Genomic DNA, 23,744 nt, shown 5'->3' with positions numbered 1-23,744 from the left:
CTAATAGTCTCTAAGTATTTTGGATTGTTCTGGTACTCTGAGGTTTAGTTTCTGGAACATGTAATCACTATGGGGGGAGGTAGTACACTTCAGGTTGAATTTGTGGAGGAAGGCTGCTGCATTGCCATAATTAAGTCTTTGTAGTTTTTCTTTCGAATACCAGAGATTTGTGCACTGGTATAGACATTATTTATAGAAACACTGGTAGAACAGTTTTGTGTTGCCCTTTTGTGGGCCTCATTTGCTTCTCCAAGTTTGGGACTGCAAACTAGGGCTGTAATCAAAGCATTAATTCTGTGGTGTTACCTGGAAGGACAGAGAAATAAAAATAATTTCTTTTCCCCTGTACCCTGTACCTTAAAAGGAGGGTTTTGACTTCTGTATCAACCAGGAAAGGGCAGACTCCTGACAAATTGAGACTTGTTTTCTCCAGTGCTGCTTTTTCTGCTTGTGGAAGTGCCTGGGGGAAGCTGCTGCCAGGCACCTGAGGCAGGAGAGGACAGAAATCCTGTCTGTGTAGGTTGACATGGAGTCTGTGAAGACAAGATCCACTTGGTTGGCTTCCTGAGTGCCCTTGGAGAGCAGAGCCAAGGCAGGACTCGCTGCAGGGCATCTCCCCAGCTCACCCTGAGAGCAGCCTTTCATGTAGGGCTCGTGTGCATCATAAGACTCCCAGGCCCTGGGAGTCTGATTCCTCAGTTCCTCTGAGGTTTGACTGTTCTGGGCAAGTAGGAGTCTTATTTTTTTGAGTTTCTGTTAGAGCTGGTGGCAGGATTTCAGAAAACTGATGGAAAATCAGATCTTCCCTTGAGTATCTTCCCTGTCATGTAGAGTTTAGCACTGTCTAGGTCAAGGGTAGACTACCAGAATACTGATTTTGGTTTTTCAATTGCTAGGAGTAGTAGTTGAAAGTAGTAAGAATTGAGTGAAGCTGTGAAGGATGGGTTAAAAAAAACTGTAACAAAAAGACTGAGGACAGAGAGATTAAGAACACTTTATTTGAACTGTGCTGGTGGAACTATGGCTGTGGATTCTTAATACCCTCCATATCCTACACAAGATGCTACCTGAGTAAAGTAACTTCAGGTATTCTTGAAAGTGAGGCTTCAGTTTTGTACAGGAGATGTCAGAGGGATCCAGTCTAGCAGCTGATCTACCATTAAGCTCTGTCCCATGACTCTGTCCATTCAAAATGAGTTTAAGTCCAAAGCTGCTCATGGAAGTGGCTGCCTTTAGGTGTGGAATTGGTGTGAAGTTTCCTTGGTATTTCTAGGATTGGAATTGATGGAAAGCATTTCCCTGGGTTATCCTATCCAGTAGTTAGGAGGGCCCCAGCAGCCTGACTGTCCTTGTTCTCCTTGCAAGTCGATGAGGACAGGGAGGAAGGCCGTGGCTGTGGCAGTCTGATCTCATCTCTCGGAGCCATAATTGACCTAAATGTGTACCTGGGAAAGCTTCTTGTTCCATTGCTATCTGCAGGCGTGTAATTGCTATCATGGAAACTTAACCCAGAGAGAGATGAGCTGCTGGGAAGTTGTGCTGCTTGCTGCATTCTGGTTGGGCTGGAGACCTTTGCTTGGAGACCTTTTCAGACCTAGTGCTGGATGTGCTGCGGCTGGAATCTGTCCTCGGTTTTACCTACATCCAGCTTTTGGTGTCTTTTCCATCTAAAATTACTGCTGTTAAAGCTGACTTCTGCTGATCTGTGGGTCTCTGAGTTCAGGCTTTTCAAATGCTTGTCTGTGTCCTGACAAAGAACAGATGAGCCAAAATTAGAGGCGGTGAGAGGAAAACTCACCTGCCGTCTCAGAGAGCGACTTGGCTTGAAATTTAATGTAAGGACATTTCTCTGAACTCTCTGCAGCCAGGTTGTTGACCACTGTAGAAACACCTTTCTTCGAAGTGTTTTGACATGATAGCCTTGATTTTTTTTTTAAATGTTGTATTTGAATTTTCTTTTATTTCTTTTCTTTTTTTTTGCTTCTGAGAACAAATACTTAGTGTAATGTAGGCAGGTTGAACTTTTGATCCAAGAAACCTGACTAAAATGTCTAAGCAGATTGCATTTCTAGATTATTTTGATTATTTTCCTTTAATAAATGGAAGCTTGAAAGCAAGTGAAGTGTACTTAATGTAAACTTGCAAATTTACTGCCATTGCCTGCAGAACTTTTCTTTCCATCTAAACATTGTGCATGTTTTTTTGAGAGTGGATAAGCTTTTCATCAAATTAATGACTAATCCTTATCAAACAAGTGTTCATCTTTACAATTAGAGAACTGGAATGCTTAATTGTGTACTGATTGGTGAACATACTAGTCATGAGTACATTTGAGAATTCAGATTCTTAATTTTCTCTCACTGCTGGTAGCAGGAATTTGCTGTGAACAGGGCATTATATTCTGGTTGGATAGCCATTATAATTAAATTATCATCTTTGTCTATGTTCACTGAACCTTTCTTTGAGTAACTTCCAAAAGAATGCACCTTTTTGCACTTTGGGAAAATGTGCACTCTCCGAGGAGAAAGAAGGAAGATGGAACAAGGTAAATATTTTGAGGTCTGCTCAGCTTTCATTGTAGGTTTGGCTGGTGGATTATGGTCAAGGCACAGTTGTGTTCTAATGCAGAATACAATAGCTTGCTTGTTTTCTTTTACTTTGGGCTGGAATCTCTTAATCCCTTCAGACTCAAGCATGAGTATCACATGATTTGGAGGTGTTTGGTTAGTGTACTTCACTGCTGCAGAGCATCCCTGGACATAACAGATGAGCAAATTGGGGCTGCACAGAGAAGCCACATGGAAATTTTCAGTTTTGGAGATCCATGGCCAAGTGGCTAATATTTTGTGCTGGGTTGTGTTCTGGAAAAGGCATCTGGTCAGTTAGACTTGGCAGTAAGGAAGGAGATCAGATACCTGTTCTAAAATCCCAAATTCATTATAAACAGGATTCCAGCCTCAATGAACTGACACTGTACCTGTGTGTTCAGTATCCTACGGTGTTCCAGTCATTACAAGAGGGTTTGGAGGGAAACCTCCTTTCAGGAAAACTGATGGTACAGCTAATTGTGGGTCCTTCTTTTGGAGTCTGTGACCACATGGGACATCAGTGGATATAGAGCTGTATAAGTAATACACATAAACCCTTGTTAACCTAAACGAATAATAAATATTCATTAACAGTGAATTTCAAAAGCCAGTAGCTCCCTGTATAGCTGTCTAATGGTACCAGTATGCCTGCTCACTGTCATGTTGCTTTTCCCTCCTTCAGTTCTGCAGGCTTTAGAAGCTGGAACCAAAATGGCTTGCACTTGTCAAACTGGAATTTTGGCTTTTAAATGACAGGCTGAATGTGGACACTTGATGAGGGTGACTGCTAAACACTGACCTGGGGAGAGGACTGGGCAAGGGGTTTTCTAAAATAGAATGGGATTCCCTAAAGTGCTGAAATATGGTAATGAGCTGAGGATGGCAAAAAGACTGTGGTGAGTTAGAAAACGTTGGTCTTGACTCTTGGTGCTGCTTTTGCAGAATTTGGTCTGTTAAGCACAAGATCAGGGCAGTAGCTTCAGTCCCTGGTTGTACCTGCAGCTCCTGCAGCCAGCTCCTTCCCAAGGTGTTCCACTGGCATCAGAAGAATTGCAGAGGTAATTGGGCCACTGGAATCGTGGTGGCTCTATACTTAGCTCATTACTCCAGGCAAATTATCCTTTCCTTCTCCAGTGTTGACTGGCAGGCTGGAGAGCTGTCTAGCTTTCCATTGCTGGGGCATTCCAACTCCTCTGCAGTATTTTCATTGCACAGGCACTTCTTCCTGTGAACTCTTGAAGGGCTGGCTGTAACTGAGCAGCACAAGGCTCTAAGGGTGGGAATTCTAGAGCAATTCACTGAGGAGACAGCAGTGTCAAACCTGCTGTTGTAATCAGCTCGGAGTAGGAAGCAATGTGGAAACCTGCTTGGTGCTCTGCTCACCTGTGGAGGGTGGTTGGATTCATCACTGCCACTGCTGATGCCTGAGCTGGGTGGGTCTGGTGGAGGAGTCAGCCTGGGGAGTTGTGGACAAGGGATTTTGCTTCATTTGACAAGTGTAAGACCTGGTGTAGCAAAGACAATAAGAGCTATTTCTTGCTTGCTTTGTGCAGCCTGGTTTTTACTAAGCTGTTTGTGTACGGTCCCAGTTGTGCTCCCCTCCTCGCAGGGTCACGCCCAAAGAGCAGCCCCATTAAAACTAATGGCGCTGTTGCATCATGCCCCAGCCCGCCGTGGTCCCATTCAGCACTCAGGTATGAAGACTTTTCCTCTTGCATAAGGCACCTTGATTTGCTCGGGTCGGGGAGGAAGCACTTGGCAGCTCCCTAAACAGTAAGTTACCAGCTGCTGTGCCCTGTAGCTTATTTTTCTAAACATTAGTATTTCTAGTTATTGTCCAGCTTTCTAAACTATATGGGTGCCTGAGGCTGGACCACTGCTCACAGAGGCAGGGATTTCCTGAGCAGCCCTTGCTGGATGCAGATCCTTTCCTGCTTCTAGCATGCTTCTCCCTCCTAGACCCAAACGATTTGGTATTCAAAGCAGAGATCTAGTAGGGCTAAGCCTCATGTATTTGAACATATTTCAAGATCCCCAGGACTGCAATATGGCTTAATCTACTTTGTCCCCTTTCAATTTCTAAGTATTTCTAACTACTGTTAAGTTTTTTCTCTGGTTCTTCCAACAAAGTTCAGCTTTTAGTCTCATTGTCAATCCTTACTGCCATGTGTCAATCCCAGCAGACCAAGCTGTGTAGTAGCTAAGAGATGATTTTTCTATAAATATCCTGCAGGTCTAGTAATGTATATTGAGGTAAAGTGACTTCACGAAGGTGAGGAGTGGTCAATTAAAACATGCCTTGTCCACAGAAATTGGTCTGAAGTGACTTGGATCCTGAAAAGGACAAGAAAGGGCTGAAGGTTTTTGTGCAAGAAGTGAGCAGGTGAGCTAGGGAGAATCTAGTTTAGCTTACAGCTTAAAGAAAGGCCTAATGCCAAAACCCCCTCAAAACCTCATTTATTCACTTCAATTCCACAGTTTTTATGCTGCCTCTTGCCAAGACAGTTAAAGAATTCCTGGAGCTAATCTGAATTTCCAGGCTGGGTTTGGAAGGCCACTTCTGCAGGTGCAGAGAACCCTCCAGTCTCTTCAGGTGGGCTGATGAGTGTTGGCGGTTTCATTGCTGATCCATTTGATTTTCAGGAGTCTGGAGATGTGGCTGTGGAGCATGTTTGTGGTGCATGCACTTGCAGGCGTAGCCAGCTGGGGTTTTGCTGCTTGTGAAAGGTCAGCTTTTAAGCTTCCATGGATAGATTAGCAGTAAACTTCAAACTGGTGTTGCAGCACCTGTTTTCTAGAGCTTCAAACCTCCTGTTTGACTCTGGAAGTCTTAGGAGGAAGAACTTAGGTCCCTGTGGGGGGTTGCTGTTCTTAAGATCTGTTTAACTGTTTGTAAATAACAGTTAAAGCTGAAGGAATACCTTCAGAGAGGGCTTGTGTAGCCATGTGAAGCCAATTTTGGTAGGACAACCCCATGCATCCATCATACCTGCAAAAGTGAACACAACCAGCACCATGACTGAATAGCAATTAGTCAGGTTGTGCCATTGTATCTCCCCTGGGTCACCCTTTGGTGAGTGTTGTTGAAACACTTAGCAGAGTTTGTACATGTTGAAACAAATTTGATGGTTTGAAACTTGTCTGAAGAATCTGCTGCTGCTTGTTAAGTGACTCCTGAAAGGCTGTGACCTCTAAAAATCATGAGTTGGTTACTTTGAACATTTTTTAAAATAAGATTTTAACCATAGCTCAGAGATTAAGGACAAACTGAGAGTTTATTGTGTATAAGAATATGAAAGAGAAAGTGTGAACCTTCCTGTGGAGCTGGGAATCCATAGATCATGCTGGATGAGTGACAGCTCAGCCTCTACATGGAATTCAGAGCATCTTTGCCTTGTTATAAAAAGCTTGTTGCCTGGTGCTGATCTGTTCCTCCAACACTGAGCTTTTTGTAACCTTTAAACTCTAAGTATAGGATAAGAATTTATCCTGTTAAAACCTGCATTTGTTTGAAGAGTTAACTCCTGCTTGTTCACCTCTGTCCTACATCTCTAGATCTCAGTTATTTAAATACCAAGGTGTGTGTCACTCAGAACCTACCTACCCAGTGAGTTCTTCCTTAGCAGAGGAGTAAATGTGGCCTGGAGTGAACAAGCAGCTGTGCCTGTCTTGTACACCTTTCTCATTCTTCAGGTTGGCTTATGGAACTGCTAAATCAGCATTTAGGAATTGGTCTGCTGGTGAGTTTTTGTGAAATCCTGGAAATTTCTTAGAATATTTGAGGTAAGTGTCTATTACTTATCTTGAACTGATGTATTTTACATTGTGTCTGATGGCAGTTTTACAGGTGTGCTTTTTGGGGAGCAATGGAGAAAAGTCCTTACTAATGTCTCAGCTACACAAAATAGGCTGGGTGAGTGCTCTGCCAATATGCTGGATATATGGAATATCTTAAAGTGGGTTGTGTGGAAGGGTCTTGAAGGCTTCAACTCTGAAGTAAGGAATTAGTCTTCTAGTTTGTCTAGTTACGTGTGTCCTGCTTTGAAGCCTCACTGAATTTTCAAGTGGAGAAGTAGCAGATTTGTTTGGTGTTACACAGTAGGCTTGAATTACATTTGAGATAGCTTGGTGCAAACCTTTCACAGAACTGATGCTCTCACTCAGCTGCTAGAGGGGAATAAAGTTCATCACAATTCCAGTGTTGTTCTTTCTCTTCCTTCCAGTGCACAAGTGACACGGTGACAGTGCTCCTTGCAGACCCATTTGGGGTGGAAATCTGCAGCTCCACCGTGTTGTGTCAACCCATTGCTTGTTCAGAGTTTAACAAGCAGTCTTGGTGCTGTGCTCAGCATGACTACACAGATTCTCTGAAGGGGGTTTGAACCCTTCTAGACCAGGCTTGCTGCAAGTGAAGCATTTAACGGGTATCTTTGCAGTGTTTGCTGTCCGTCTGTGGTGAAAGGGTGCCTGTGCTGATGGTGCTGGCTTAGGGCAGCCTTCCTTGAGCTGTGCCCTGTGGTAGGAGCAGGGCACCAGGGCTGCCCCGTGGATCCTGTGACACTGGGGGCTTCGGCTGACCTTCTGCCACTGCAAGGCCTCGATACTGAAAGGATATCCACCACTGGGGATTGCAAATTGTCCTTCAAAAATGCAGCTCCTGAAACTGTTTTGTGTCTGAGGTATTGCTTCAGATGTACTTGAGATTTATGTAGGAAGTGGAAGCAGGTGCATTCCTTTTCCTCAGAGCTTTTATTAATTGTTAACTGAAGCAGTTGAATTGCTGGTTTTTGTTTAATCTTTGTGGTAAGATTTGATATGTTGCTTGATGAATGTTCATGTGTTTTGCACAGATAAAATGTGCTTAGTCTTTGTGGGTTCTGGAGTAGTGGGCTGTTGGATTTGTGCATGTTAAGATGCTTATGTATTTAATTCGGCAGTGAGAGCTAAGCGCTGAAACTTCATCCTGGAGAGTTACTTAGTAACGATGTTTGTCCCCGAGCTGTAAAAAAACAATGCTGAGGAAATTAGCAAGGTTAAATGGAAATTGTACAAAACACAAATGTATCTATTTCAGAGCCTTTGCTAGAGATAATAAAGCCTTCCGTGGTTACTGTGCTCAGGCACAGCCTCCTCTTTACCTATAGATTCAGGACTTGCAGTTCTTATCTCTGGGTTATCTTGGCTGTAAGCAGAGTGATTCCTCTGAGCTTCCCATCAAGCTTGAGGGTGTGATTGCCCCCGAATCTCTCCCAGGGAAGGCAGAGCATGGCCGAGTGTGCTGGATGTGAGTTCCTGCAGAGCACTGGCAGCCCTCTGCCCCGGGATCTCGTATCCAGCTGGGAGGTGAGGCCGCTCTGCCAGCACACTTAATCTAGTTTTGATTTGTCAAGCATCTCAAAGACAGAAACAAAAAGCACTTTGTCCTGGCTGCTCTGGACGACTGACACTTGATTGGCTCTTTGCATTGTCTATTCAGTGGTGTTGGAGCACTGCTGTGCAGTGAGCACATTGTTGTGTGGCAGTCACTCCTCTGGGCACTTCACAGCTTTCCTGAGCATCTCAGAGCAGCAGCTTCTCATGAGCCACTTGTTTGACCAGCTCCAAGGTCAGCCTCAGCAGCGGAGCCTGGGGAGACTTCCATGGCAACTGGTGGCCCTTCAGCACAGCCAGTCTGTGCCAGGGCTGACTCCCTGGCTGCTGGAGCCCCTGCGCCTCAGTCAGATGAGAGCACAGTATCATTTTTCATCAGGAGGTACTTTTTCATCAGTGCTGAAGAAGGTCCAGAGGATCTCGAGGTGTGGTGGTGTCTCCAGAGAATTATTTATTCTTATTTATGCTTTATTGCTGGGATAATATGACAGAATAGTCTGGAAATATTGCCATCTATGGTCTAGTTTTTTGGGTTTTTTTTAAATATTATAATAAACCTTTCTTCAGAGCATGTTCCAAGTGTCAAGATACAGGAAAAAAGCCTGAGTCTTTACCTCACTGTATAGTTTTCCTGTGGCCATTTTCTGAAGCTGTGATTCTCAAGGCTTTTAATTTCTGATACATATGAGAGCTGTGTGAGAATTTCCCTAATACTTGCAGGTGATCATGAAGTATTTGGTTTATCTTTACATAGTTGAGCTTGGTTTCCTACTTGGTTTATTCCATGCTGTTTGCATTTACCTCAGTTAAACAATAATAATTAACTCAGCATTGAACTGATGCAGTTATGATATTGGGAGAACAAACCAATAACTTTAATGCAATAAGCATTACTGCAACTTCCTGGTAATGAAAATTCCAGTAGCACAGTACTTGATTTAATTTTTAAGCTTTGAGAAAATAGTGGTCATGATAAAATGACTTTTTAACTGACTTTCACTTAGGCAGCTGCTTAATGTTAGGAAAAAGCTTGAGGTGTGAGGAAGAGCTGTAGTGGGAACAGTGTAGGAAGAGCAGAGTGAATGTCTGAGCTCTTGTTCACATTTGAACCCCAAGCTGCAGTGTGCAGCTATATTTTTGAATGACTGATTTTTCCCCAGACAGTCTGCATGCCATTGTTTACTCCCTTCTAGTGAGTCTTAAGCCTTTTAAGCTGGAAAGTGTAGAGTTAAAGACACTTGAATGTTGCTGCCCTGTTCTCCCACCAGACCACACAGCTGAATCAAGTGTGTGTCTGTCTCCTGAAGTGTGTGGCCAAAATAGGTAAGAGCTGCTCACTGAGGGATAAAATGTGGGGCTGCTGAGAAGAGATGATCCCTGGCACAAAATCTGGCTGTTGGTGAGGAGAATCTGCCTCAAGGTCCCAGGGGCAGTTTTTGTGTGCAGTTGCTGTGGACATGGCACTGAGGATGTTTCCAGAAGACTCCCATCTCTCTGGGCTGTGCGTGGCTTTGGCAGTTCCCTGGCAGGAGAGGCTGGTTAACCAGCACAGCTGTAGAAGGAGCACAGCTGCAGCCTCTGAAGGGCCTGCTGAGCAGCCTTGAGGAACTTGGACGTGTTGTGTAAGGATAGCTCTGACTCAGTGGGGAATGGAGGCACGTGGTTCAGCTTCAGCAGTATCAGAGTACAAGGCAGAGGGAGAGCTCCCAGCCTCAGCACTGAGGGCACCGTGCAGTGCCATTGCCCTCTTAGATGGCACCACACCTGGGAAAGGTGTGTGGGGCTCCTGCCTCTCTCTGTGTTGTTGTGCACTGATTGTTGGGTGCTGAGGCACTCCTGGCAGCTGTGTGCTCTGCTGATCAGCTGAGAGGGCACTGACTGCTGCCTGAGTACCTCAAGATGACTCAAAGGCTCAGGCATTCCTGCACACAGATGCTCCTCACAGGGCAGTGCTGCTCCCTACCAGCTCAGGAGCTTCTCACTTGACAGAAAGTTGGTCCAAAGTCAACTTTTTGTAGTTTCTTGTTGAATTTTCTATCAGTTTTACAGATACTGCCATGAGATTTGTATCTTAGGTATTGGTATTTGGAGCAGTTATTGAAGAATTTAAGTTGAATGCTTGTGGAACAATAGTGAATTTGCAGGCTGGGATGTATTAACAGTATCATGGAATTGAACTTTAGTTTGAACAGAGCCATTCTAAATATTCTGCAGCATTGCAATCCTGACAGTGATGGGGATGCCAAGCCTGGACTATGAATGCATTCTCTGTGTGCACACTCATGTGAGAATGACAGCACGTGCTAGGCTTGAAGATGGTGTTTCTTTCTGTTTGATAAGGAGTGTGGCACGACTGTCCTTTGCTTCTGATGTGTTGCACAGACTCGGTGCTCTGGGGCTGTCCAGGAGTGAGTGCAAGCAGCACGTTATGGGGAAATCTTTCCCTTGAATGACAATTTCTGCAATCCATGCAGAGAACTCTGCTTCTGTTGAGCCTTTCATTGGCTATGACTTGTCAGGGAGATAGTTCTGGTTTTCCAGCTGTATAAGTCCATCTTCTAGCTTTGGTCTCCCAGTTTTTCTTTGTGCTTAGGTTTTTAGCTTGCTCGTGTTCTAGTTTATTCCTCATCGAGCAGGTTGTTAGAGGGGAACACCTGGTAAATAAAACTTGTAGGCTCTGTAATGGATTGGTGTGAGCTGTTCAAATGTCTGCTGCTTTCTTACTCCTGACTGCTCCTCCTGCTCCTCCTAATGTGAAGGAAGTATGGGAGTGATCTGGACAGGAAGGAACACGTGTCCTAAGAGCCAAGTCAGAAGGGCACTGCCAGGCACAACTGTCCTGATAGCAGTGAGGATGGACTTCACAGTGAGGAAATCAATAAAATACCACCTCTGAACACCTGCTGAAGCTCTCTGGTCTTTCAAGCATACAAACTCTTCAGGCAATCTAGAGCTGGTTTGTTACTGCAGGCAAATTATGATCTGAAGGACATTTGGGCCTTGGAGTTGTCCTCCTCACTACCTGCACTAGCAGATGTGTGTTTTTCACAGAGGAATGAACATTTACTTGCAGCCACAATGCTTCAAGTTCTGTAGTGAAAAGTGTTACTTAGGCTAGAAGTGGAAGTGAGGCAGCCTGGAATGCCAAAAGATGGATTACCAGTGACTGATGAAGGATCTGTGCCTTGCTTCTGACTTCTCTTTCAGTAGGTGTCCTGGGGTTCTGATGGAGTTTTTAATAGACAGGTTGACTTAGTAGCAGAGACAAATGGTGACCGCAGTGGGGTTGGTGCTGTAAGAGAGGAAAATGTGAAGAACTGACATGCTCCTACTACCTTGATTCCCATCCCTGTGCAAGGCCTGTACATTAAATGTGGGCTGCTGGAAACCTCTCCCTTCTGTGGGAGCAGAGTGACAGGCTCCAGTTCCTCACTCCTGCTGCTTGAATTCCTGATTTCTCCTGGAGTGGCTTTGCTGCTGAGCTGTCAGAGCAGCCTTGCTCTGGGAACAGCAGTGCTGTAGCAGTTGAGTGAGCAGTGGAAGCCTGACTAAGTACCACTGGCTGTTTCTCAAGTCTGACATCATATCCAAGAATTAGATGGCTCTCTCTCACCATGGGGATAATGAAATAATTCCGACTGTGTTATTCATTAACTCACATTTCATTCAGTGAATCCTAAGAGGATAACGAGTACATTAGAGGTGAACTTGCATAAGACTTCTGACATCCTTTTGATAAGTTAAGTAAGAGTTAAAGCTGTGGCAGACACAGCGTGTGGCACTGGGGCTTCACTGAGGCAGGTGGCCTGTGCTGTGTTACACAAACTGACTTGTGAGCTAATTTAGTGGCTTTTTTTGTCAATGGTTTCAAGAAAACAGGCTGCTCTAAAGTTGTTGCAGAAATAACTGGTGCCCAGAACCAGATGAACTGGGCTTTCTGATACCAATGGCCATGGCTGTTGATGAAGCTGCCAGCTGGGAATGCTGGTCTGTTCTGAAGGCCTCCAGAGGTCTGCCTCCCTCCCAGAGAGGTTTGTCTGTGCTGTGCAATTGAGCCAATAAACTAATATAAATAAAGATTAGACTGTTTGTGGGAGGAATGATGATTGGATATTCAGGTGTCTAGCAATCTGTCTGATCTTTTGAGTACTGTGAGTGTGCTGACATCAGTAGTTCATCCCCACAGGTAGTAACTCCAGTAATTCTAAACTGAGGCTGCAGTAGGATGGGACACCTGAAGAAATCCAGAATTTCCAGGTGGCCCAATAAGATTTTAAATTACCTGGTATTTGTAGGAGCAATGGATGAGGTGGCCTTATCTGGGAAGAAGTTGTAGGTGGTGGTCTGGTGAGTCAGGCTGGTGCCATCCTGGAGAGGCAGGTGTGTCCCTGGGTTGTGGTCCTGGCTAGGAAGTTGCTGGGAACCTGTCCAGGTGTGTGTAGAGTTATGGTTTGGGTGCTGAGTACACAACTGCAGCTCTGAGTGCTTGACTCTGCTGCTCAGACCCCTGGCAGTGGAGTTGTGTTTCCCAAACTCAGAGCAGGAATACTATAAAAATTGGGAGTATTCAAAAAACTGAACTCTGGACATCTGTTCTGGGCCCAGAAGATCATTCTTGAGCTCTTACTATTCTTAGTTTTCCAGCCTTCTAAAAGTCCATTGCCATACAGAACAGTGAGAGAGCTCTGCTGAGTGCTGTGGATCTTTGGCAGAAGAAGTGCCATAAAAGGAGTAGTGCAAGAAGGGCTGACCTGCTTCAGGACTCCACACTGACTGCAGGGTTTAAGGAAAAGGACTGTTTGAAAAGTTCTGAGTTCAGGGAGTTTTGTCTGCCCCAGCTCACTGGATGAGAGTTTATGGGAAGAAGAGTATGGAGAAGGGAATTAAGGATCATATAGATTCCCAGAGAGGCTGAGCAGAAGCTCAGAGGTGATCACAGTGCTTGCATTTCCTAATGTGTAACCCTTCACTCCATGGCTTTTATGTAGGGCTGCTTTAGGCTGTGATTACAAATTGATTTCCATGGCGTGTATGAGCAGTGACAATACCTGCTGGGTCATTAATGCAGGGCTTGGGCTGTCAGCTTTGCCTCCCTTATTTACTCATTGTGCAATTCCATGTCACAGCTTAGGCCAGAAATCCAGCACTGAGCCATGCCAGCCTGTGAAGGATCCCCTCCCTCACAGCAGCACTTCACACCTGTGCTCTGACTGCCTGAAATATGTGAAATAGTAAAATACCAGAAGAGGCCACTCTGTCCTACCTGTTCTTGCAGGATCTGTTTTACAGCACCCAACTCAGTGGCACTGGAAAAGAGAAATCTTTAGTTGAACCTTTAAGTTGTTCAGGCTGAACATGGAAGTTTGGCTCTAAGTGCTGGCTTGTGGTGGCATTTTTATTTTGGAGGCCTCTCCCATCAGGGAATTCTTGTGGAACAATTCTGTCAGCTGGACCTGGAGCTGATGCAGAGATGTCACATCTCCAAGCTAATGACACAGAGGTGGTACTTCTAATAAGCATACATACCTTGGGTCCTTGTCCTTCCTTGACAGACTCCTCTAAGCTTCCAGCTAAGCTTTCCTGCATGAAGATGTAATCTTCCATTCGGGAGAGGAGTTGGGCCGTTTTTTGGCATTTGAATCTAAATGAGCAAAACTGTGCAGGCTCTGAAATACAAGACCTGAATGCTGAGGTTGTTCCTGCAGTGAGCTGTTATTTATCTAAATTACAGATGCTTTTTCATCTCAGCTCTGAGCACTTGCTTCTAGATTTGTCTTCACATGTAGATTTGTGTTACACCAGCTGCACAACCTTCTGAAATAAAGGCTTACAGTAAAAGCAAGGCACACTTAAGTATTCTGAGCATTGTTCTTATCCTTGTTCTGTTTTTGCTCAGAGCATGAAGGTTTCCTTTGCCTTCGAGTATTTCTCTGAAGTTGGTTTCAGATTCCAGCTTTAATATTGGAATTGATTGTCGAGAAAGGATACGCCTGGTGATCCTCAAACCTCAGCTGGATGAGTCCAAAAAAGAACTCGATGTGATGGCACTGTGCCAGCAGGGGCTTGCACTCCCTGGTGTGCTGTTCTCCGCTCATTCCAAACTGTTCTGGGGTGGTTTTTTTCATATTTATTGTTCTTGGTACTTTATACATTCCCATTTGCACTCAGAGGGGCAGAAGAAACTCCTGTTTGTTTTGTGATTGGATATTCAACCTTGTTTCTGTGGCAGAAATCTGGCGGGGAATTGGTGTCTCTCGGAAGGAAAGCTTTCTGGGAAGTTCAGTCCCCCTGGATCTGATGGCGAGTGTTACTGCAGGCAGCCTGGAGACTTACGGGAAGGGGAGAAATTCCTGCCCTCTCTTGGTTTGGATTTTGACCAGAGATTGCACCTCATAAGATGTTTAAGGAGGTCCTTGAGTACCTGAGCAAACGGAGCCTCAGAACTGGGTTTGTCCATTTTCACAGCTCCATCCTGTGTGTGCAGCATGACCCAGGGTGTCAGCTGAGGTCAGGGGGTTTTGTTGTTTAATTTCATCTGAGGAGAGGCAGTAAGGACCCAAACCCAAACATTTATTGCTCCTTATCTATGTTGTAGCTACTGGTTTTTTAACCAAAATTTGCCAGATTTACTTTTTTACTCCAAGCAAATGGACCTTGAATATTTTACTCTCCGAGTTTAATGCAGACTTCCCAAGTTCATGTTCAGTAAGTATGGGCTTGGTTTTGCTACTCAGGTAGTTACCAGAGAGTGCTTCAAATGGAATGATAGAGACCAAAAATAGATTGATTTAGTTGATCTTAATTTTTACTGTGGAGTGCCACTTCTGCATGTTTTAACTGAAGCTTGAGATCTGCAAGTTACAGGTAAGAACTGCAGAGTTACAAATGTGACTTGTGCCACTTTCACATCTTTAGGAAAGCTTGTGAATTAATACACACATGCTCTTGTGTGTGTTTCTAATGTGCAATTTAAAGGGGACATGGTAAATTTACTGTAAGGATGGTTGTAAATCTTTGTATTCTTTAAAGGAGGGTTAAATTCTGCTGGCTGATAATGATTAAAATGCAAAAATTGAAGTGGATAACTGCAGTCTCCTGACATACATATTTTTAAAAATCTGGAATTAAATGAAAATTACCTTCCCTGATGCATCAATAACAGAGTGAGCTGTGAACTGCTCTGACTCCTGCAATGCCTGTGGGAGCGATGTGGATGTGTTGTGTTTGGATAATGTGCTGAAGAGCCCAAACCTTTGTTTCTTTAAAATGGTGATTTATCTCTTAATTGCAACCAAGTTTTTCTTAGTAAATTAGGTTTGTTTTGAGTCACATAGGGAAGGAGTGAATGTTCTCTAAAGGATAAAACACTTAAATGACTACTTAATTCTTTGTACTATTATTCTTCCTTCTCAGGGTTTGTTGTATCTACCAGAAGGAATGAGTTTCTTTAGGGAAAATAAGTGAGAGAGGTTTTAAATAAGTGTCTGCATATACTAATTTGTTGTGCTTTTGAAAAGGTCATTTAGTATAAAATAGGATATTGGAGGAATATCTCTTTCAGGTAAAAACTGATCTGCTATAGAGAACTTGGTATGGTCTGATTTAAGTGAGCAGGTAGGAGGGGAAATATTGTTCCCCAGAGAAAATCATTCCTGTTGTGTTACTGTTTGGATGGCAGGATTGACCAAAGGAGATACAGGTACCATAATAGAATTAATTCCCTTTTCCACATCAGCCAAGTATCTGCTGGTATCCTATGGAAGCTTAGACTTTGATGGATTTTAACTTTAAATAAGAGAAGGGTGACACTATGGCTGTTAACAGGAGCTCTCTCAAACCTTTTTTCACCAGCAGAGCTGCAGTCTGTTGCAGAGCTCAATTTCAATTCTAGCTGAAACTCTGTGTTTTGATACACATCCGTGCCTCAAGCAACCACAAACCCTTCTTTGGTGTCTCTGAAATGCCTAGATATATTTAACTTTGGCTTCGTGCTGTTTAGTTTTTTAGAATAAGCATATTCCCTTAATCCGAACAAATTCCTTCCTGGCACTGAAGGGCTGTGCAGCTTCAGTGTGAGGGAACAGGCCTGTGTACTTCCAATATTATGGAAGTTATTGTGGAGAAAGTATTCTGGGGACTTGTCCTGACTGAACTCAGCCTCCCTGGGCAGTCTGGAGACGTGACTTTAGAAGTTGTAGTCTTTCTTGCCTTTGACACATCCAAGATTTGAACATTGCAGAGCATCTACCTTGATTTAGTTGATGGAGGACTCTTGGGCTCAAAGATACATAAAACTAGAAAAATGTGCCTTACTGCCAACTGGTTCTGGAGCAGCACTGTTGTGTCTCTAGAGGAATGCATAGTGCAGTGTGACAAAATTAACTGCTCTATTAAAGACCTCTGTAATTCACACCAGATACTGCTAATGTGTGTAATTGATCTTCCAAACCAGCTACGGGAATTGGAGCCCATTAAAACATTTCTTGAGGCGATCACAAGAGCTGCAAGACTCCTCCATGGGGCTCCTGATTCCCACATCAAAGAGCTCTGCTGCTTCAGTCCCTGCTGGCTGCTCTGCTGAGGCTCTTGGTGAGAGGCAGTTTCGCTGCTCCTCACTAAAGCTGGATACTCAGACAGCTCCATGTCCCTTTCCCATGTGCCTTCACAGGCAGAACCCTCTTTAAGCTGCTTTTTCTTTGCCTGCTGTTTGTTTGAGTTGAGGTCCATCTCCAGCTCTTGTTTAAGTGCAGCTTGCGAATGGAAAGTAGTATTTTGCTGTTACATTTCCTGCTTCTGAAATTAACTGTGACTTTCCACAAGTGGAAAAAGATAGGAATAAACAACTCTTAATACTTGGAAGATACTGCGGCAATTTAACTACAGGCGGGAAGGTATTTGCTTTTCCTGCTGCTTCTTTTTTCTTTCGTAAATTGAAGAGTTCTAAGGCCAGGTTGGATGAGGCTGGGAGCGCCCTGGGATAGGGGAAGGTGTCTCTGCCCATGGCAGGGGGTGGAACTAGATGAGCTTTAAGGTCCCTTCCAGCCCAAACCATTCCATGGTTCTGTGAATCAGCTGAGCAGGGAAAGGCCAGGAAGCAGCAGGTTTGCTGGGGGCAGGGTGCTGGTACATTATCCAAACCAGTCTGTCCCTTGTGATCTAAATGCAGGCATTAACAGGAGAAGGCATCTGAGTCCTGAGTGTGTCTTAATCCCAGTAGGGAGCCAGAGCTCTTCCCTGCTGTGCCTGGCTGAGGGCAATGCCACTGGGAATGTTCTCCCTCTGTAGGTAACTTGACTGGAAACTACTGAAAGTTTGGCGGAGCTGGAACTGGCAGTGGGCTGATGGAAATGCCTGGTTGTTCTCCCTGGAAGGACTTGGTGCTCAAGTGCAGGGAGGGCAGGACCCTGTTCTGGTAAATCCTGGGTGTGCCTGGAACTTGCCGGGTCGATAGGACCCAGCAGAAAGCTCTGTGCAGCCCCTTGAGCTGCTGGGGTTTCCTGACACAGCTCTTGCAGGTCCCTTATCATGGACAAGCACACTTGGCTTTATCGCTCCAAATTTGACTTCTGCAGTATTTGCACACACGGAGCCTGCGGTGAACGGGGAGTGCTCTTGGTGTCTTGGCAGCCTCGTGGGTGATGCCCAAACAAGTATGTGCACTGCTCTTCAGGAAACAGCTTTTTGTGAGCCTAGAAAAGCTACTCTGATCCTTGATTCGTTGCTGAAATGTGCAATTTAGGGGGTCCCTTCATTGAAAGGGGTTACTTGTAGCTAAATAAAGCTGTCTCTCAACTTGGGTCAGCTCTTTCAGCATGGTTTTGTTCCATTCAGGATTGTTTTGTATGGACTAATAAGGCAATACCTGAAGTCAAGGCCTTTCTTGGATTGAAGTAATTACTGTTTTATACTGTAAATAATGCTGTGATCAAACATACCTGACCCCTGCCATGGTAATTGAAGAGACTTTGAAGGGAAGGGTTCTTCATCCTCAGGTTCACAGATTCTGGCAGAAGTACATGAATTACTGCTAAAAGCCGCTTTAATTCTCTTCAGTACAAAACGCAGTCGTGTGCTTGACAATTCTAAAGTGGATCACGGCTTTGGGAGGGTGCTTGGTGTCTGAGCTGTAAACTCTGCCATTCAAACTGAAACTACTTGAATATTTTGTGAAGAAGTGAGCAGGCAAAGAGATGAGCAAGCTAATTGATTAGTTCTGTAAAGAAATGTCATTTGTACAGGAGCTGAAGTGATTCTTAAGCTGCCTCCCAGTTCTATAAATCTGAAATGTCTTGCAGTTTTTCTGGCTGTGCTGCTCTGGAAGCAAATATCTACAGCACTGTAGAGTGGTGGTTGGGTGATCTGCTCTCTGGGATAGTTTTATCCTGTATCAAGGAGCTGGAATATGCCATGATGGGTCTGAGACACCAGTGCTGTGGAAAATAAGGAAGTGTTTTGTTTGGGAGAAGTATGGGAGCAGTACCCTTTCTGCTGGCTCACCATGGAATAGCAGCATAGTCTCTTTTAAAGCAAAACCATCTTAATACCACATCAAAAAAGGCGCTTTTGGAGTGTGCCACAGTTTTACCAAGCACTGGGTTAGTTTGAAATATTGACTTTCCCAGTGGTGTAAGGTGATCCAGTGTGAGTCCTGGAGCACGGAGCCTCCCAATAGCTTCCGTTCCTCGATGAAGGCAGTGAGGGTGGATGTGTGGATCTTCCATGGCCTCCTTGACAGGACAGGTCTTTTCAGGGCAATTGAAGAATTAATGGATTAAAGCTTTACCCATAATTACATTGTGCAAACAGAGAAAGGGATGGCTCATTCTAGGCCTTGGTAACAGCAAACAGACTTTTGTGTCCTGCCTGTCCCACACTGTGTGGCACAGCAGTGCTGGAGGAGAGCTTTTGTCAGAGGATGAAGGGACAGGACACAGGGAATGGCTTCCCAGTGCCAGAGGGCAGGGCTGGATGGGATATTGGGCAGGAATTGTTCCCTGGCAGGGTGGGCAGGCCCTGGCACAGGGTGCCCAGAGCAGCTGTGGCTGCCCCTGGATCCCTGGCAGTGCCCAAGGCCAGGCTGGACACTGGGGCTTGGAGCAGCCTGGGACAGTGGGAGGTGTCCCTGCCCATGGCAGGGGTGACACTGGATGGGCTTTAAGGTCCCTTCAAACCTAAACCATTCCATGATTGCTGGGCCTCTCTGGAGACCAAGGTCCCCATTATGAACACCTTGTAATAACTTAGGCATATATTTCTCAGAGCATTAATAGATTATTTATGACAGGTATATGCTATTTCAGAAAAGTTGTCTTATCACAAAAGCATCCAGTGGTGTTCTGTTAAAGAGATTTTTAAAGTTTTATGGCAGAAAAAGTGGTGAAAATGAGGTCAACTGAGGACCTGAGAGCTGTGACTGTGTGTGTTGTCCTGAGGAAGTTCAGGTTGGGAGAAAAGTATCATGGGATTGTATCTCAAAACTCCAGAGGAACCTTCAAATCACATTTGCTTATTGATTCTTCCTATTTTCCAACCTTTCTTTCTCATTTTCATTCCCTGTCAGTGTCTGTAGTGTGGCTGTCAGGAAATGCTAGCAGGTGAGGAGCTGTCCTGGCAGCGTGCAGTGCTCCTCTGGGAACAGCTGCTGCCCCTTCCCGCTGCTGAGGCACTTACAGGAAGGTCTGAGCTGCAGCACCATGTGGCTGGAGGAGGGAAGGGGGATGGAGAAGTGTTCTGGGAGCATGAGTAAAACCTTGGAGACTTTGATTAGCAGCCACTTCTCCTTGTTTGCTGCCTTCCTTCTAGAAAGGCAGAAAGAGGGGAGGGAGTGTGACTCATGGCAAATCGGCTGTGAGGACCTTAATGGAAAAATGGGAACTGTGAGGAGCAAATTATTCCCTTCTTTCTCCATTATGCCTTTTCAAATGGAAACTCCTGCTGCCTGGTCTAACCTTGCTGTTTGTGTCGTAACTCCAGTCTGATATTGCCCTGCATTTCATGGCTCTTTGGTTACCTGTTGGCATAAATCCCCTTTGCAGCACACCTGGTCACCCTTCCAGCTTAGAACCTCCACAGATCCACTGGGTCTGTGTCCTGTCAGCTTCTGTACTAAAATCCAGATTCAGTTCCCTTCCTTCCAGGTTTCTGCACAGTTCAGACTGATCTGTGTAGCTCCTGGTCCTTGGTAGCTGTTCCTTCCCTGTCATGCACATAAAACGGAGGAATATGGAGTAATTGAAATAAAAGAAGAATTCTCTAATTGTGGTACAGAAGATCTCTGATGGGTAAATTGTATCCTGTCTTTGTGTGAATTATTGCAGCCTTTGGATCCCAGGGTTTTATCCAAATGAAGGAGAAATTAAAAGAAAAGAGAACATGAAGTTTTGTGAGAAAAAGAGACATTTTGTTGTGGATTTTGCTTTCAAGCTTGCTGTGGTCTTTTGACCTGGGTTGTTTTGAGATCAGTGAAGGAAAATATTGATGTAGAGTCTTTTATTCAGGAGCACATTCCTAAAAAGCCTCTTTTTTTGGAATAATTAATATTGTTATCCTGGCTAAATATTGATTATTTTTTTTTATTCTTGACATCAGTTATGGAAAAAACCAGACCTTTCTTAATGCAAAATCAATTTTTTCTGTACTATCCATTGCTCAGACCTCCAGAAGTGCTTCTCTCGCCTTCCTCTACCATTCCAAGCTCTGCTTTCCTTTCAAGATTTTTTTTTTGCTTTAACTTTGAACTGTTGCTTCTGCATTTAATTTCTGAAGAGTGTAAGAAGTGATCTTCAACAAATATGCAAAGATAATCAGCTTAATCAAACTGCTTTAAAAGCAGATTAATGCCACTTCTGAGTGGGAGGATGAAGGAAGCCCAAATGCCGACCTGCCATTAGAGGATGAGTCAGTGCAGTGACAGATGTTGACAAAACTTTTTTGATGCTTTGGACTCTTATAATTAATTTTATTCTTCACTCATAAAAGCAGAGGGAACAGAAAGTGGAATGAAATCTTTTCAGAATGCTCTGTTGCAGGTGGTTTCCATGCATGCTGTGGGAACATGGGATGTTCTGTGTGGCTGTTGTGCTCTCCCTGTCAGGTACTTGAGTGTTGCTGTGTGCACACCGTCATATCCAGCTGGAGTGATGTCATTTCATCCAGGGAAGTGGATGATAGGCAAGGTGGAGAGAGCTGGGGTTGTTTGGCCTGGAGAAAAGGAGCCTCAGGGGGCCCTTGTGGCTCTGCACAACTCCCTGCCAGGAGGGGACAGCCGGGGGGGTCGGGCTCTGCTCCCAGGGAACAGGGACAGGAGGAGAGGGAACGGCCTCAGGCTGGGCCAGGGGAGGCTCAGGGTGGAATTTGGGAAGATTTCCTCGTGGAAAGGGTTGCCCAGCCCTGGCACAGCTGCTCAGGGCAGTGCTGGTGTCCCCCCCACCTCTGGAGGGATTTAACAGCTCCCTCCTTAAGTGGGACCCTTGGGGATGTTGTGGGTCAGTGGTGAACACGGTGGTACCAGATCAATGGCGTTCAAAGTCTTTTTCAGCCTTAGAGGTTCTGTGACACATGGCACTAAAAACCAGAAAATGCTTCCCTGAGGATCTGCATTCCTTCTTCTCCGTGTGCACGTTTTAAAACTTTCTATTCAGGAGCAGCCTTGCCCCATCCAGCCTCAGGAGCAGCTGCATTCCCAGTGCTCCCATCCCTCTGTGGTTTCCAGGGCAGCCACGAGCTGACCACATCCCCCAGCTGGTGGGCAGCTGATAGCAGCACTGTGTTCCTGCTTCTGAGCACGCTAAGAATTGTGTAAAAATAGCAGGGCAAGGAAGCTCAAATCCACCAGGAAGAACAGAAAAAGGAGAGAGGAGGAGAACAACCTGTAACTAAAGTGATCAGGGAGCAGCGAAACCCAGAGGTGAGGAAATAAATAGGGGGGATGTGGTAATCCCGTGCGAGAGAAGGTTCCCCTCATGGCAGAGCTTGGGTATGTGGGTACAGTGATATTGGGAAGTTCAAAATGTAAACAGCAATGCAGAACTTCTCATCGAAAACCACACTTGCATCATGTTAGGTTGGGACGTGGTGTGGCACAACTGGTGTGGAAATGCCCTATTTCAGCAAAGGGAGGGGAAAATATATCTTTAAAATAGCCAATTAGCTGGAAAAAAGCTTCATTTGGTTGTGTTTGTTTATATCTTTTTCAGGATAACTGGCAGCTAGAGAGAATCTGGATTTGTTTTTCTCCCCAGATATTTTTCCCTTCTGCCATTTCTATGCTTATCAAATCATGGTTCTCCTGCTTTGGCTGATAGAGCCTTTCAGCAAAGAAACTGTAGAGACAACTTTCCAATCACCTAATTAAACAAATATGTTGATTGAAACTACTCCAGAGCACTTTCCCTAGCTATTTGCCAATCTTTTATTAAAATAAATGTCAAGAAAAACACTGTCATAGGCTCAAATAATTTAGATTTTGGAGTTCCTGTAGTCCATCACTGCTCAGAGCACGGCCAACTTTGATGTTGGATTGGGTAGCCCTTTGAATTCCAGGGGTTGGGGTATGGCCAAGGATGAAAGTTTTACAATTTGGAAACCATGATTTGGAATTTCCCCCCCAGCTGTATTATTACTTGTGTTTCACTGTGTGATAGATACACAATGCAACTCTTCTACTTCTCCATAACATCTTCCAAGAAAAAATTGGAGACGAGATCTTTGTGCTGTGTTCATCCAATGCCCAGGTTCCCAAAATAGGCACCATAGCAGTATCTCAGGGGATGATTGAAAGGAAAAATGAAATATTTTTGTTCCCATCCCCTTCAGTCCTGGAGCAGAGTCACTTGTGACATGTTTGAATTGGGCAGTGACAGGATGTCCTTGGGCACCTGTGCTGGAATCAGGGGAGGGGATTGTGCACTGCCCCACTTGGCTGAGACCCGACCTGCAGAACTGCCCCAGCCCTGGGGCCCAGCACAGGAGGGACCTGGAGCTGCTGGAGCCAGTCCAGAGGGGGCCACAGAGATGCTCCAAGGGCTGGAGCCCCTCTGCTCTGGAGCCAGGCTGGGAGAGCTGGGGGTGCTCACCTGGAGAGGAGAAGGCTCCAGGGAGAGCTCAGAGCCCCTTCCAGGGCCTAAAGGGGCTCCAGGAGAGCTGGAGAGGGACTGGGGACAAGGGCTGGAGGGACAGGACACAGGGAATGGCTTCCCAGTGCCAGAGGGCAGGGCTGGATGGGATACTGGGCAGGAATTGTTCCCTGGCAGGGTGGGCAGGCCCTGGCACAGGGTGCCCAGAGCAGCTGTGGCTGCCCCTGGATCCCTGGCAGTGCCCAAGGCCAGGCTGGACACTGGGGCTTGGAGCAGCCTGGGACAGTGGGAGGTGTCCCTGCCCATGGCAGGGGTGGCACTGGGTTGACTTTAAGGTCACTTCAAACCCAAACCATTCTGTGCTGAACCAAACCAGCTCTGAGAGTGTGACTGTCCAGTCAAGGTGCTGCAAAGCCCATCCTCAAAGGATGCACTTGAATTCGGGATTTAGTGAAAGGATCTTGTCCCTTTTCCATCTCCACCCTTTCTCTTTCCTGATGGCGCTGCATGCCTTCTGTGGCTCACACAGCTGAGGTGCTGCAGAGGGAGTGGTGGGAGCACCTGGAGGGGCTGGTTGCAGCCCTGTCCTGAGGGGCACCTCCCTGGATTATGCTGGGGTTTGTTCATTGAGCAGCTACTCCTGACCTGGGACTGCTCCCATCAGGAGCTGGTGTTTTGGAGAGGCCGAGCAGAACTCATAGCAACGTTTCTT

General features: G+C 45.3%; 1 protein-coding gene across 9 annotated transcripts in view; it reads left to right on the top strand.

Annotated features, from left to right (window-relative positions):
• MTMR3 (myotubularin related protein 3) overlaps positions 1 to 23,744 on the top strand; it is a 74,674-nt gene that overhangs the window by 5,578 nt on the left and 45,352 nt on the right. For 2 of the 9 annotated variants that reach the window (XM_066331136.1, XM_066331133.1), the window contains one exon: positions 20,987 to 21,051. The exons of 5 other annotated variants lie outside the window; for them this stretch is intronic. The gene's annotated coding sequence lies outside the window, so the exon portion shown is untranslated. Of the gene's footprint in view, positions 1 to 6,346; positions 6,372 to 20,986; positions 21,052 to 21,722; positions 21,865 to 23,744 lie in introns of those variants that run through there. 2 more of the 9 variants (XM_066331135.1, XM_066331137.1) reach the window with 2 other exon arrangements.

Source organism: Sylvia atricapilla, chromosome 17, assembly GCF_009819655.1.
Source record: "Sylvia atricapilla isolate bSylAtr1 chromosome 17, bSylAtr1.pri, whole genome shotgun sequence".
In the NCBI taxonomy this organism is placed as follows: Eukaryota; Metazoa; Chordata; class Aves; order Passeriformes; family Sylviidae; genus Sylvia; species Sylvia atricapilla.
Note: the sequence above shows the minus strand (reverse complement) of the source record. Positions and strands in the feature narration are given on the sequence as shown.